The sequence below is a fragment of the Mesoplodon mirus genome (assembly GCF_964341445.2).
Source record: "Mesoplodon mirus genome assembly, chromosome: 19".
Taxonomy (NCBI): Eukaryota; Metazoa; Chordata; class Mammalia; order Artiodactyla; family Ziphiidae; genus Mesoplodon; species Mesoplodon mirus.
This window is the reverse complement of record NC_138995.1, coordinates 53613482-53629151: the sequence shown is the minus strand read 5'-3', so window position 1 is coordinate 53629151 and position 15670 is coordinate 53613482. Positions and strand designations below refer to the sequence as shown.

The 15670-nt window shown below is 45.8% G+C and overlaps 1 pseudogene across 1 annotated transcript; it reads right to left on the bottom strand.

The window, feature by feature from the left end:
• Positions 1-6578: 6578 nt before the first annotated feature.
• On the bottom strand, positions 6579-14895 carry LOC309794794 (large ribosomal subunit protein eL18-like; annotated as a pseudogene). Its single transcript has 2 exons — positions 14398-14895; positions 6579-6593 (listed from the first exon to the last, which is right to left on the bottom strand). The product of its transcript is annotated as a large ribosomal subunit protein eL18-like (transcript).
• Positions 14896-15670: the final 775 nt, after the last annotated feature.

Sequence of the window (15670 nt, the reverse complement as noted above, 5' to 3'; positions counted from 1 at the left end):
TTCCCTCTTGTTCGTCAAGAGCTGGACCTCACGTGTGCCCTGTGCCCATGCTGAACTCTCAAGTGTTAAGTCCACTTTTCTCCAGGGTTGTCGTTGGCGCTCTCTGTACACATAGGCTGTGAATGGAGAGGCCCCTGGTCTTGAGGTGGCTTCACACACCCAGTCCCGCCCAGGGCCTCGGGGCAGTCCTGCAGCACCTGCGGTCCTCTGCTTCTCCCTCCCCCCATTCCTGGGGTTTCTCTCCTCTACCACCTTCTCCCGGGGCCTCTGTGGACAGCCTCAGCCAGTGACCTCACCTGCTTCCGTTCTAGGCAGCTACCCCTGTGATCTCTGCCCCCTCACAATCTCTGGGCCTCACTAGTCTCTCTCATTTTTCTGACCCCTGATCCCTGTGAGGAAAGGGGGTTGAAGCCGAGATTGCTATACTCTCCAGGTTCTACACTTCTGGGGCAGCTTGAAAGCTAGGAACCCTGATGTGTCAGTGGAATCATTTTTGTGTCTCCCGGTGGAACTAAGACCTCTAGGCCAGCAGAGCATAAAGTCACGGGAACAGGAAGTGTACATTTCGCTAGTGGGTCATTAGAGGTAAGTGAGTGGTATCGCTTCCATTTTCCACCTCTTGATTCCCGGACCTGAGAATCCCGGCTATGGGAGAAAGAGCACCACATAGTGGACTCTGATTCTGAGCATATCCATCCTCCTGGAATACCTTGCCCTGGCCCTGCAAGGTCTTGCCACCTAGCTGGTGCTGAAATTGAGTTTCCGAAAGACCACCCTACTCTTCTGTGAAGCCAGTTGTTTCAGGATGGTAAGACTAGTGAATTGCATGAGCGTGGGCCCACTGCTGCCTTTCATTTGCTATAATCAGAAGCAATGCTGTGTGGAGAACCATGCTGGAGGATAAGGCATTCTGTGAGCCCATGAATGGTAGTTTTGGCAGAAGCTTTTGCTTGCAGGGAAGGCAAATCTGTATCCAGAGTAACTGCCTATTCCAGTAAGAACAAAATGCCGTCCTTTCATAACAGAGGTGCTTCACTAGGATCAGCCTGCCACCAGGTAGCTGGCTGATCACCCTGGGGAATGGTGCCCTATCAGAGGCCCAGCTGGTCTCTGAGCTGACGGATTGGGCCCTCAGCGGTGGCTTGTAGCCAGGTTGGCCTTGGTGACTGGAAGTCTGTGTTGCTGAGCCCATGTATAACCTCCATCCCTGCCGCCATGGCCACTTTGTTCGTAAGCCCACCAGGTGAAGGCAGGGGTGGCTGGGGAAAGAGGCTGACTGGTGTCCACAGAATGGGTCATTCTATCCACTTGATTATTTAAATCTTCTTCTGCCGAAGTGAATGGTGAGCATTCAGAGAGGTTTATCCACATATTTCTTCCCCAGACCTCCTTGTCACCAATTTTCCAATCATGTTCTTACCAAATCCCTGACCATCCAGCCAAACCATTGGCCATAGCCCATGAATCAGTATATAATCACACGTCTGGCCATTTCTCCTTCCGAGCAAAATGAACAATCAGGTGCACTGCCTGAAGTTCTGCCCACCGAGACAATTTCCCTTCACTCTGACCTTTAGGGAAGTTTCAGAAAGGGGCTACAGTGCTGCAGTTGTCCCCTTTCACGTGGTGCCTGCATATCAAGCAGAACTATCTGTAAACTAGGCCTAGAGTAGTTGCTACTTCTTGCTCTCTTAGTCCAATCAGCATAAAGTCATCAAGGACCAGAGTGATGTCTTGTGAGAGGAGAAGGCTATCATGATCCCCGTGGACTAAATTATGACTCAGGGCTGGAGAGGTGATAAACCCCTGAGATAGGACAAGTGTATAATAATCCACTGTGCCTTCCCCTTGACCCATCTGTCTTCTGTACAGGCCAAATGGAGTTGAAAGAGGATATGGTGGAAATCACCTCCTCATCATTCTGGTCACCAGTTCCACTGTGTGGGCTTTTTCCTCACAAGATTGCCAACCGTTCCCCTCCCCCTTCAGATACCAATCACAAGTCCAGGTTGTCACCTGCGCTTCTGACAGAGAGGCTACAGATGGGAGTGTCCAACAGCCCTCTCCTTGGGTTTGATTAATTTGCTAGAGCGGCTCACAGAACTCAGAAAAACATTCTACTTACCAGATTATGGGATTATTATTAAAAGATGTAATTCAGGAACAGCCAGATGGAAGAGATGCATAGGACAAAGTATGGGGGGAAAGGCACAGAGCTTCCATGCTCTCTGAGTGTTCCACTCTCCCCAAATCTCCATGTGTTCACCAGTCTGGAAGCTCTCTGAACCCTGTTCTTTTTTTAGTGAGTGCTTTATTTTTTAAAAATTTAAATTATTTTAAATTGAGGTATAATTTGACATATATGACTTTCAAGTGTACAACGTAATGATTCAATATTTGTATATACTGTAAAATGATCACCATAAGAGGTCTAGTTAACATCTGTCACCATGCATAGTTATAGAATCTTATTCCTGTGATGAGAACTTTTAAGATCTACTCTCTTAGCAACTTTCAAATATGCAATACAGTATTACTAACTATAGTCACCATGCTGTCCATTACATCCCCATGGTTTATTTATTTTAAACCGGAATATATACTTTTTGACTCCATTCACCCATTTCACACACACCCCACTCCTCATCTCTGACAACCACCAATCTGTTCTCTGTTTTTGAGCTTGAGGTTTTTTGATTTGTTTTAAATTCCACAGATAGGTGAGATTATACAGTACTCGTCTTTCTCTGACATTTCACTTAACATTATGTTAAGTGAACCTCCTCAAGGTCCATACATGTTTGTAGAAAATGACAAGATTTCATGTTTTTAATGGCTGAATAATATTCCATTATATATATGTACACTACATTATCTTCATCCATTCACCCGTCGATGGACACTTAGGTTCGTTTCATATCTTGACTAATGTAAATAATGATGCAGTGAACATGAGGGTTCATAAATCTTTTCAACTTAGTGTTTTCATTTTCTTCAGATAAATTCCCAGAAGTGGAATTGCTAGGTCATATGGTAGTTCTATTTTTAACTTTTTGAGCAACCTCCATACTGTCTTCCCTAGTGGCTGCACCAATTTACGTTCCCGCCAACAGTGCACAAGGGTTTCCTTTTCTCCACACCCTCACCAACACTTGTTATTTCTTGTCTTTTGGATAATAGCCATTCTAACAGGTGTGAGGTAATATCTCATGTGGTTTTGATCTGCATTTCCCTGATGATTAGTGGTGCTGAGCACCGTTTCCTGTGCCTGTTTGTTGGCCATCTGTATGTCTTCTTTGGAAAAATGCTTACTCAGATCCTCTGCCCATTTTTTAATCAGATCGTTTGCTTTTGTGCTATTGAGTTGTATCAGTTCTTTATACATTGGGGGTATTTACCCCTTATCAGATATATGATCTGCAAATATTATCTCCCATTCAGTAGGTTGCCTTTTCATTTTGTTGATGGTTTGTTTCCTATACTGCACAGAAGCCTTTTAGTTTGATGTAGTCCTACTTGCTGATTTTTGCTTTTGTTGCCTTTGCTTGTGTCAAATCCAAAAAATCATCACCAAGAGCAATGTCAAGGAACTTACTGCCTATGTTTATCTTCTAGGATTTTTATGGTTTCACGTCTTACATTCAAGTCTTTAATCCATTCTGAGTTAATTTTTCTTTATGGTGTAAGATAGTCATCCAGTTTTACTCTTTTGCATGTGGCTGTCCAGCGGCAGGATGGGACTGAAAGTTCCAACCCTCTAATCACTCCTTTGGGTCCACTAGGCACCAGCCCTCATCTTTAGATGCAGTCCAGTAGAGACCTCATTAACATAACAAAAGACACCTTCGTAGCTCTAAGCACTTAGGAAATTCCAAGGGTTTTAAGGAGCTCTGTGTCAGAAATGGGGATGAAGACCAAATGTATGCTTCTTATTATAAACCACAATATCACACCTCCCCTGCATTCTTCAATTCCTTGATGGCATTAATCTCTGCAGTCCCTCCAGGACTGTGGCATTGCTTTTGATTTATTTTCCTAGGTCGAGGCAGTTCTAGTGGCTTCCATTTGGCCTATCCGCCCAAAATAGCCCTCACTCCACAGCTCAGGGAACCAGTGTGGGGATTCTGCCAGTTGCTGAATATATCTACTCCAAGTATGCATTTCAAAACTGGGGAAATAACCACAGGATGAGTTCTGGGACCCAGTGGGCCCTTGTGAGATGGACTGGAGCTAAAACTCCATTGCTTGTCTGATTTCCATACGGTCCTACTCTGACTGGTGGGCTACCGTGATATTTTGGGTCACCTGCAATTAGTGTCAGTTCACAGCCTGTGTCCATCAAGCCCCCCAAAAGTCTGATTATGTGTTTTTCCCTGATGTATAGTCACTCTGGTAAAAGGTCAAAGGTCACTTTGGGGAGGAAGTCTTGGAGAAATATTAACAGTAAAACAAAACAAAACAAAAAAAACAGGGCTTCCCTGGTGGCGCAGTGGTTGAGAGTCCGCCTGCCGATGCAGGGGACACGGGTTCGTGCCCCGGTCTGGGAAGATCCCACATGCTGTGGAGCAGCTGGTCCCGTGAGCCATGGCCGCTGAGCCTGCGCGTCCAGAGCCTGTGCTCCGCAACGGGAGAGGCCACAACAGTGAGAGGTCCGCGTACCGCAAAAAAAAAAAAAAAAAAAAAAAAAAAACACTAAACAAAACAAAAGAAATATTAACAGTAAAAATTTGGGTAGTATAGTGCAGTCCTTCCTCAAGGAGACCTGGCCTCCCCTTTATTCAGGACTCTGGGTCTTTATTTTTAATTTTTTAAATTTTTATTGGAGTATAGTTGATTTACAATGTTGTGTTAGTTTCAGATGTACAGCAAAGTGAATCAGTTATATATATACATATATCCACTCTTTTTTTTTAAGATTCTTTTCCCATATAAGCCATTACAGAGTATTGAGTAGAGTTCCCTGTGTTATACAGGAGGTTCTTATTTGTTATCTATTTTATGTACAGTAGTGTGTATACGTCAGTCCCAATATCTCAATTTATCCCTCCCCTGCCTATCCCCTGGTAACCATAAGTTTGTTTTCTACATCCGTGACTCTACTTCTATTTTGTAAATAAATTCATTTATACCCTTTTTTTTAGATTCCACATATAAGCGATATCATATGATATTTGTCTTTCTGCATCTCACTTACTTCGCTCAGTATGACAATTTCTGGGTCCATCCATGTTGTCGCAAATGGCATTATTTTGTTCTTTTTTATGGCTGAGTAATATTCCATTGTATATATGTACCACATCTTCTTTATCCATTCCTCTTGATGGACATTTAGGTCGCTTCCATGTCCTGGCTATTGTAAATAGTGCTGAAAAAGATACATGTACCCCAAGGATTCTGGGTCTTTAAACTGGCCCAGTCTGGGAATTGATCCAAGGACATTGACTCTTTTTTTCTTGATTCAATTAAACTTTTGTTCACTTGATTTAGAACTCTTTCACTTATATGGATCAAGTAGGAATTTGGTAGACTTCCTATTTCTTTCATTTCTAGGAACCATGATCAATTAACCAGTGCCACTGTTCTCTGTGGCAGACTCTTCTGATTGCGGCTTTGACTCTGCTGTCCATTATGCTGAGCATGGCCCACCTTGCCTTTGGTGATTAAGTACTGCCTCTTAGCTCTGCTACCTCTTGATCCAGTTTACCCCCATTGCATTGAGACTTCCCACTTCTGTAGCAGCAGTTCCCCCTGTAATTCCTGACCTCCAGAGAAGAGCCATCACAGAGCTCTTCAAGGCTGCTGGGGCTCCCTTACAAACTCATATCTCACAGTCATGGTGAAAGGTGTGTCCTCTGAACACTCCCAGGGTGGGTGAGCAGGTCTGAAATGATAAATCCATACCACATTCCAATCTCTCCAAGTCTTTGGATCCCTTTCTCTCTCTCTGAGTAAATGGTCTCTTCTCTGATACAGATACCTCGTGTTTCTGTCAAGATAAACACATACAGATGGAAAACTTAGCAGTGACCTGGTGAGCTGAGTGGGAAAAACTTGGAGGTATTTTTCTCTGAGAAGACCTTCACATGTCCCAGACCATGGAGCCCCACAGGAGGGAGAGAGAGAATACCTCACACAGAGTCCCAGGTGCTCCTGGAGTGCCTGAGGGGAGTTAGCCAGATGAGGAGATGCTCACGGATGTGGGCCCTCTGGTCAGGAGTGACACAGTCAGTCTGGAGGGTCCCCCATTGGGGGTTTCTGTTTTCCTTGAAAATGTCCTATGCCGTGAGATCTTCTGTGCTTTTGACTTGAAGGGAACTTGGGCCATGGTGACAAGATCCCAGTGCAAGGAGGTAGGAGGTGGAGGATGTGGATGACCTGGGCTCACAGGATGGAGTTGGGGGAAGTGCCTATTGAAAAGTCATCCTGTTTAGATGAGTGCATGAGAACGTCATGCAGTTGAGAATGAGGGATGCGGACAAAAAGGGAGACCCATTTGCAGATGAGAGAGGGCCCTCTGTCTCCCCCCAAGCAGAGGAGGAAGTCTGGCAGAGGAGAGCCTAGTCTGAAGAAGGGCGCCACTACCCCACAGGTTTCTGGGAACAGAAGACAGTCAGGGGTTTTGTGTCAGAGTCAGCCCAGCTTGGACCCCAGTCATGATTCCCAAAATATCCTCTGCAGGGAGAAAGGTGCTGAGGCTCCTCGGCAGGTCCATTAATGGGGAAAGAGCAGGGAGAAGGAAATCTGCAGTGTTTGCACTTACAGGAGACTCACCCCTACCCCATTCGGATGGGATGCATGTCTCAGCACCACCCTCCCTAGGAGGTGTGCGCTGGGACATCACTTCTCATGAGAGCAGGATCCTTTTTAAACAAAGGCACGTCTATCATTTTGTCTAAGGATGGTGGTTAGTTACTCTCCTCCCCAAATCATCCTGTCTCCATGCTCAGGCTACTTGAGGACATTTTTGGGTCGAGTGAGTCTAGCAGTTCCCACGGGGGTTGTGTGTGGGTGTGTGGGCGTGTGGTGTGTGGGTGTGTGAGAGATACCTTTATGTGTCCTGATGTCACCCTCTGGTTCAGATTAGTGCTCTGGACATCAACTGCCAGGCAGAGATGGGCTGACTCTTGCCTGCAAGGCAGGCAGTGCAGGACTGTGGCCACCCTGGGCATATCCTGCAGCACAGTAGAACTCTGGTAGGACTGGATGGGCCACATTCCCTTGGTCTCACACTTCAAAATGGTTAAAGTGGTGAATATTAGGTTATGTGAATTTTACCTCAAAAACAAAACACTGGGCTTCCCTGCCGATGCAGGGGACATGGGCTCGTGCCCCGGTCCGGGAAGATCCCACATGCTGCGGAGCGGCTGGTCCCGTGAGCCATGGCCGCTGAGCCTGCGCGTCCGGAGCCTGTGCTCCGCAACGGGAGAGGCCACAACGGTGAGAGGTCCATGTACCGCAAAAAATAAACAAAAAAAACCCCCAAAAAACATTTAGGAGAGAACCCTACACCTTACCTTGTATAAAACTGGCACCAACACACTGCTGTGGGTGTATGTGGATGTCCGTTTCTTCACACCCTAAGCACTCCCATAGTAATTATGTGGGAGCTGAAGCAGGTGTCCACCCATTCATCCATCTTTCCTTCCTTTCCTCATGCTCTGAACACTTTATAGCCATTTTTCTGTGCCAGACCCTTGAGTAGGAGTGATGGCCCCATTGAGAAGCACATCTAGGCTCAGCCTGCCTGTCTCTCGGGTGCTCGGGGATCCACAGGACACATGACGTGAGTAGAGGAACTGCTCCTGAACACGTTGTTACAGCACAAAGGAGAAGAGAGTCGGAGGCGGGAGTTCAGAGGGGGTCCCTACTGTCCACCTTTGGAGGCTGGGATAAACTGTGGCAGACGGCCAATGAGCCTGGCTGTAAAAGGGGAAGGAGCAGGTTGATGGAGAAAGGGGAAGAGGGCACCCCAGGCGGGGACTGTGTAAGCAGATACGGGGAGACAGGAGCAAGTCTTGATGGACCAAGAGTTATGAGGGGGCAGTGCATGTGGAAAGGGGGTGATGAGGAGCAGGTGAGAGGGAGTTCTTGGGGAAAGGTGAGATGAAACATGAAGTGTTGGTGTGTTTTATAGGTATCTTTTCCCCCAGAGCCTGGGCTGAAGAGACCAGGAGGGCTCAGGACACTGGAAGGGGCTAAGAAGAAGTTATGTTCATGATGTGTCTACCACCTCTGGTTGCTTCCTCCTGCTCATCTTTGTGTGGGCATCAGCTGGCCCCGTTTTCTTTTTTTTTTTTTTTTCATCTTTATTGGAGTATAGTTGCTTTACAGTGTTGTGTTAGTTCCTGCTGTACAACAAAATGAATCAGCTCTATGTATCCATATATCCCCATATCTCCTGCCTGGCCCTGTTTTCCTGTGTCCCTTCCTGCATTCGCAAAGGAAAAAAGGCTGGGAGCTGTCCATGGTCTCTTGGTCCTCAGCGCGGTGAGGACAGCCCAGAGCTGCCCTCCCTGGGCAAGAGCGCTTGGGAATGTCATCCTTTCCTGTTAATATTCTCCCCACCACATTCTGCCACCAAAACGTCTCTTTCCCAGGAAATAGGGATGGGAGTTGGGATAATTTAGACATAATATTTTCCTGTGTGCCCCAGGAAAGAATGGACTCCGAGTTACAGGTGAATTTCTTCTAAGAGAAAATCGCCCTGAGCAAAAAAATTAAAAAATTAAAAAATTAAAAGGGCAAGGGTCCTCTTTATTCAGATCACTTCCAGGTGATCCTGGGGAGGTCACAGACCTGTCTACTTTCCCAGGAAGTCCCTTACTCCCCAAAGAGAAGGCAAAAAAAAACCCCTGGAGATAAATGTTAAAGATTTAGAATTTTTTCTCAACTGGCGATGGCACTGACCGCCACTCAGCATTAGAAAATGTAGGGGCGGGCCATAGTTTGGCTCTATCTGTGACTTGACGGGCCTTCCAGAGCTTAGAACGTGGGGACAAGATTTTAAAACGCGGTAGAAGGCTCAGGACTGTCCCACAAAGCAAGGAATTTCCCACCCAACATGCTAATATGTCAGCTCTTCAAAGGAAATGAACCCGTTAATTGTCTTTATGGTGCATATCTTCAACTGACACAGTAGACATTTAGTTACTGGTTTATCTTCTGTCTCCACAACTCCATGAGAGAAGTGACTTTGCTTTATTTGCAGCTGTATTTTCTGACTCTATAATTAGGGAAAACCATGAGATTCATGTTTAAACAGTGTTCAAAGATGCTTTGAACGAAAAGAACAGAACATGAAAAGTGCCCAAAGGACCTCTTACCTGGTTTCTGATCTGCTGTATTATGCCTGAAATATTATTTTGTATTTATTGAAATGGCACTTTGCTACATATAAGGTTTATCTATCTCTATTTTTTTCATTCATTATTATCTTCATCGTTTAGATTTAGCCTTTAAAAAATATTTGTCTAGTTCAGTGGTTCTCAATGGTGTTGATTTTTCCTCCTAGAGATTTTTTTTTTTTTTTTTTTTTTTTGCGGTACGCGGGCCTCTCACTGTTGTGGCCTCTCCCGTTGTGGAGCACAGGCTCCGGACGCGCAGGCTCAGCGGCCATGGCTCACGGGCATAGCCGCTCCGCGGTATGTGGGATCTTCCCGGACCGGGGCATGAACCCGTGTCCCCTGCATCGGCAGGTGGACTCTCAACCACTGCGCCACCAGGGAAGCCCACCTTCTCCTTTGTTGACCAGTCAGAGTGAACATCCCAGGAGCCCACAGGAGAGAGCTGTGTACAGGTGCCAATGGTCTGGGCCACCTGCCCTTGTCTAATCCTGGACGTACCACTTCCATTCGTCATGAATGCTGCCCTCCCCACCTGACCTTAATTTGCGGGATGTAATAGAATGAAGGACATGATGCCAAGTTCTGGCTAACTGGTCACATTACATCCCACGTCTGTCTCCTGAGGCTTAGGAGCAGATTAGGAGCTGTTTTGCTACTGCTGTAGAGCCATGGCCTTGCTGCATGGAATTCTCTCCTTAGGTTCTGCCAGAAGCCCCACAAAGTACCATTCATCCTCTTACATGGAGTTTATGGAGATTTATGTGCAGTAACTTGTCCTATACTCTGGAGGGTGGTCCAGCAGCCCTCAGACTGTTGGAGCCCTAAGAGCTCCATAGATGTGGCAGGTCCCTGAATGGTCACAGATGAGGATGCCCCACAGACCATGGAACCCTCACACACTGCTTAAGTTGCTGATAACTAGAGCTGAACCTTGCCACTGGCATCATTCTCACCAATGGATGTCACAGTCATCTTTGATGTCATTGTCACTGATCAATATTAATAGTATTCCTCTACTGCCCTTTGGAACGTATGTGTCATACTAGGCACTCAGAATACTTGCCACTTCTTGTTCATCAGGTCTGATTACCTTGTGGTTATCAGTATAGTGGGCCAGGACTGATGGGCTGTTCTGCCGGTTGTCCAGATCTCTTGGGACTACACTGGGAGGGAGCCTGAGACCGTGGACGCAATGCCGTTGTGCCTCCATGTAAACACGCACTGCTGCTTGCCTACTTACGCCAAACAGTAAAATATTTTAATAGTTAACACTGGAAGTGACTTGCCTGTAAAGAGCCTTTCTTTTGAAAGGGCTCTTTCAAAACTGAAAGATTTTTTTTCATTTTTATTGGCGTATAGTTGATTTACAATGTTGTGTTAGTTTCAGGTGTACAGCAAAGTGAATCAGTTATACATATACATATATCCACTCTTTTATTTTTAGATTCTTTTCCCACTCTTTTTAAAATAAATTTGATTAGAGTAAAAGAGCTCTAAGGAGCAGATTAGTTGGCCAAAGCTAGGTTCAATTAAGATGAAATTTAACCACACACTTACTGTGTCAAGACAGAGTCCCTTCTCTGAGTATGGAGGCTCCTTGTCAAATGGAGAAAAGTCTCATTTTGTCACATGCTTTTACTAACTAAACTGCTTTTAAGCTTCCATCATATACATTTTTACTCTCTAGCCTTAAGGAAGTAATCTCATGAAAAAGGATTTTGTTTGCTTGCTCGGTTCATTTCAAAGGAGAGAATGTTCCTTTAGGAAACACAGGCCACATGTTCTTCACCTCACTCAAAATAACATCAGTGCATTTTCTCTTTTGTTGTTCTCCAAAGAGCTTGTACAAAAAGCCAGAAATACTTTAGTATGTAAGATGACTTTCATGACTTATCACCTTCCTTAAAAAAAACTTCAGGGGGTTTCCCTGGTGGCACAGTGGTTGAGAATCTGCCTGCTAATTCAGGGGACATGGGTTCGAGCCCTGGTCTGGGAGGATCCCACATGCCGCGGAGCAGTTGGGCCCGTGAGCCACAACTACTGAGCCTGCACATCTGGAGCCTGTGCTCTGCAACAAGAGAGGCCCGTGCACCGTGATGAAGAGTGGCCCCCGCTTGCCACAACTAGAGAAAGCCCTCGCACAGAAACGAAGACCCAACACAGCAAAAATAAATTAATTAATTAATAAACTCCTACCCCCAACATCTTAAAAAAAAACAAAAAACTTCAGGGCTTCCCTGGTGGCGCAGTGGTTGGGAATCCGCCTGCCGATGCAGGGGACATGGGTTCGTGCCCCGGTGTGGGAAGATCCCACATGCTGCAGAGCGGCTGGGCCCGTGAGCCATGGCCGCTGAGCCTGCGCGTCTGGAGCCTGTGCTCCGCAGCGGGAGAGGCCACTGCAGTGAGAGGCCTGCGTACCGCAAAAAAAAAATAAAACATAAAAAAAAAAATAAAAATACATACTTAGTGTTTACCTGGTTGAAAAAGAAGCTTTTTTAAAAAAATAAACAATTTAGGTCTTAATGCTGAAGTCTTTAGAAATTTACGTTTGGCTGACGTGCATACTATTGGCAATAGCATGTATGGCTGCTGCGACAAATTACCACAAATTTAGCAGATTCACAGCACAGATTCATCCTCTAACAGTCAGCGGTCTTGACATCTCCAGTAGGTTTCTCTGGGCTGAAATCAGTGTCTGCAGGATCACGTTCCTTTCTGCTGCTCTTGGAGACAATTGGATTCCTTGCCTTTCCAGCTGCTGGAGGCTCTCCTCATCCCTTGGCTCATGGCCCCTCACTACATCCATCACCTTTTCTCCCTCTGGTCCATCCTCACATCACCTTCTTCCTTCTTGTACTCAAATCTCTCTCTGTCTACTCCCAGTATAGGGACCCTTGTGATCCCATTTAGATCCTACCTGGATAATCCAGGATCATCTCCCCAAGTTAAGATCCTTAACTTTATCCCATGAGCAAAGGCCCCTTGATCACGTAATGTAACTTTCACAGCTCACAGAGATCAGATTGTGGATATCCTTGGGACCCTTATTCAGCCTACCACAGCATGAAAACAACTTCAAAATGTTTCATTTCTTATATAAAAGCTTTTAAAGACCGCCCACTTCCCCTTCTGAGTACTGGATGGTGGTGAGATGTGGCCCCAGTGGTTGAACCACTCGGCGGTGCTCCCACAATACTGCAGGAGGAAGGACTCATTGCATCTCACGACTTCTGGCATTTTTATGATTAGACATCATGGCGGTCAAACAAGTGGGAGGGAAGTAACCTGGTACATCAAGTGACGCCATGTACTGTGTCACAGGCTCATTGTCCAGGACCACTTTCTTTGTGAAATATGCATGTCCCATGACTTCTCTAAGAGGAGATAAATTCAGGACAGGGACTGAAATGAGCAGACACACCTCACGTTCTCCCCCATGGATTTGTTTAGTTCTCTTATCAAGGACAAGGCCATGGAAATTCTAGGAGGTATGGTGGCTGAATCTCTCACAGAGAAAGTAAGGAATATCGTAAAAGATAAACTAATGATACATGGAACGGAGCAGGCCCTGACACCCTTAATCTGGTTGGTTACATACCAAACCAAAAGGATACTGATATTTCTGCTAGACAAGATAGCTTCGGTGGCATACAACCAGTTGGACATGAGTTGTTTAAAAAACTAAGATCACATATATCTTTAAAAAGATGTTTGGTCGCCAACCAGCAGAAGTGATGGTGCTTTAATTTCTCCTAATATATCTGTTCTGTATCTAAAATATCTTTGTGAAATCTTAAAAGACAACATCACATATTATTGTATAAGATAACCCATCATAACAGCAGAAATGTAAGTTTTGGTGCTAATTATAAATCCCAACTCTGCTTCCCTGACAAAAAGAGGATTTGAAACTGGAAAAATATTTCAAATATTATGATAAGCACGTTCAGAAGACACAGATAACTGTATGGGATTCTTGAACTGGTTCCCACACTGTGGGATCATCAACCACTGGACAGGTATTTTGATTCTGAACGTTTGCCTTTGAAGTACTTGTACTGACACTGCCTCCTGACAAAAACACAGACTTGAAACTAGAGTAATATTTCTTTTTTTTTTCTTTTTTTTTCTTTTTGCGGTACGCAGGTCTCTCACTGTCGTGGCCTCTCCCGTTGTGGAGCACAGGCTCCAGACGTGCAGGCTCAGCGGCCATGGCTCACGGGCCCGGCCGCTCCGCGGCATGTGGGATCTTCCCAGACCGGGGTGCGAACCCGTGTCCCCTGCATCGGCAGGCGGACTCTCAACCACTGCGCCACCAGGGAAAGCCCCGCTTCATTCCTTTTTATGGCTGAATAATGTACAATTGTATGGATACATGACATGTTGCTTATCCATTCATCCTTGCCTTTGCCTTAGAAGACAAATCCAAAAAAAATTATTGCTGTGATTTATATCAAAAACTGTTCTGCTTGTGTTTTCTTCTAGGTGTTTTGACTTCAGATCTTACACTTAGGTCTTTAATCCATTTTGAGTTTACTTTTGTGTATAATGTTAGAAAATGTCCTAATTTTATTCTTTTACATGAGTTGTCCAGTTTTCCCATTTACTGAAGAGACTGTCTTTTCCCCTTTGTATATTAATTTTTTTAATTAATTATTTATTTATTTTGGCTGCACCAGGTCTTAGTTGCAGCACATGGGATCTTCCTCGAGGCATGTGGGATCTTTTTTTTTTTTAGTTGCAGCACGCAGACTTCTTAGTTGTGGCACGCATGCGAGATCTAGTTCGCCGACCAGGGATTGAACCAGGGCCGCTTGCATTGGGAGCACAGAGTCTTACCCACTGGACCACCAGGGAAGTCCCCGTCATACATTAATTAACTATATATGTGTGGGTTTATTTCTGGGCTCTCAATTCTGTCATATTGATCTATGTGTCTGTTTTTGTGCCAATACCATACTGTGTTTTTTTCTTCAGCATCCAAAATCTTTTTAATAACAAGGCAGGATCTGGGATTAGTTTTTGTAGCCATGGCTGACCCATCGACTCTGACCTGCTCAAACTTCTGGCCCTTGGAGCATACATAGTGTTTGGTGTGGCTATGTGGGGTTCCTGGGGCCTTGCAGAATTGCCTGTACACCTCTCAGCCCTTTCGAGGACCAGGGAGGAGAACAGTGTCACAACCCTTTTGAGAGTCCAGGGCAAGCTGGTCGAAGGTGAGGATCTTGCCCCCGGCCTTGAGGATGCTACTCACTTGCAGAGCACACACCTTCAGTTCGGGCACATCATTGGTTATAGACCCTACAACCACAGCTGTTTTGCCTTCTTGTCCAGGAAGCTTCATCTTCCAGATCACCTGGGAAATAGATGGAGGTGGCTGATTGGTGCGACTCATGAACAACCTCTTCAGCACAAGTTGATTGAAAGTGGAGTGGGTTCGTCTGGCCAGAAACGTGTACAGCTTGACCAACAGTCTTAGGTGGATGTCCTGGCTCTTGGGCTCCTTGGGCCAAAACTTTCAGTCCTTGTCACGGCGGATGTCAGCTCCCATAATGGAGCCTCCTCCTTAGCCAGGTCTGGAAAGAGAGAACCATACCATGCTGTTTTTTTGGTTTTTGGGGGGTTTTTAATTAATTTATTTATTTTTGGCTGTGTTTGGTCTTTGTTGCTGCACACAGGCTTTCTCTAGTTGTGGTGAGCGGGGGCTACTCTTCGTTGCGGTGCATGGGCTTCTCACTGCGGTGGCTTCTCTTGTTGCGGAGCATGGACTCTAGGCTTACGGGCTTCAGTAGTTGCAGCTCGCAAGCTCAGTAGTTGTGGGTTGTGGGCTCTAGAGTGCAGCCTCAGTAGTTGTGGCGCACAGGCTTAGTTGCTCTGAGGCATGTGGGATCTTCCTGGACCAGGGCTCGAAACCATGTCCCCTGCATTGGCAGGCAGATTCTTAACCACTGTGCCACCTGGGAAGTCCCTACCATGCTGTTTTGTTTTTTTTTTTTTTGGTGGTACGCGGGCCTCTCACTGTTGTGGCCTCTCCCGTTGCAGAGCACAGGCTCCGGATGCACAGGCTCAGTGGCCATGGCTCACGGGCCTAGCCACTCCACGGCATGTGGGATCTTCCCGGACCAGGGCACGAACCCATGTCCCCTGCATTGGCAGGTGGACTCTCAACCGCTGTGCCACCAGGGAAGCCCTAACATGCTGTTTTGATTACTGAAGCTTTGTAGTATAGTCTGAAGTCAGGAAGCATGATACCTCCAGCTCCATTTTTCATTCTCAGGACAGTTTTGGCTATATGGGGATTTTTGTGTCTCCATACAAATTTTAAA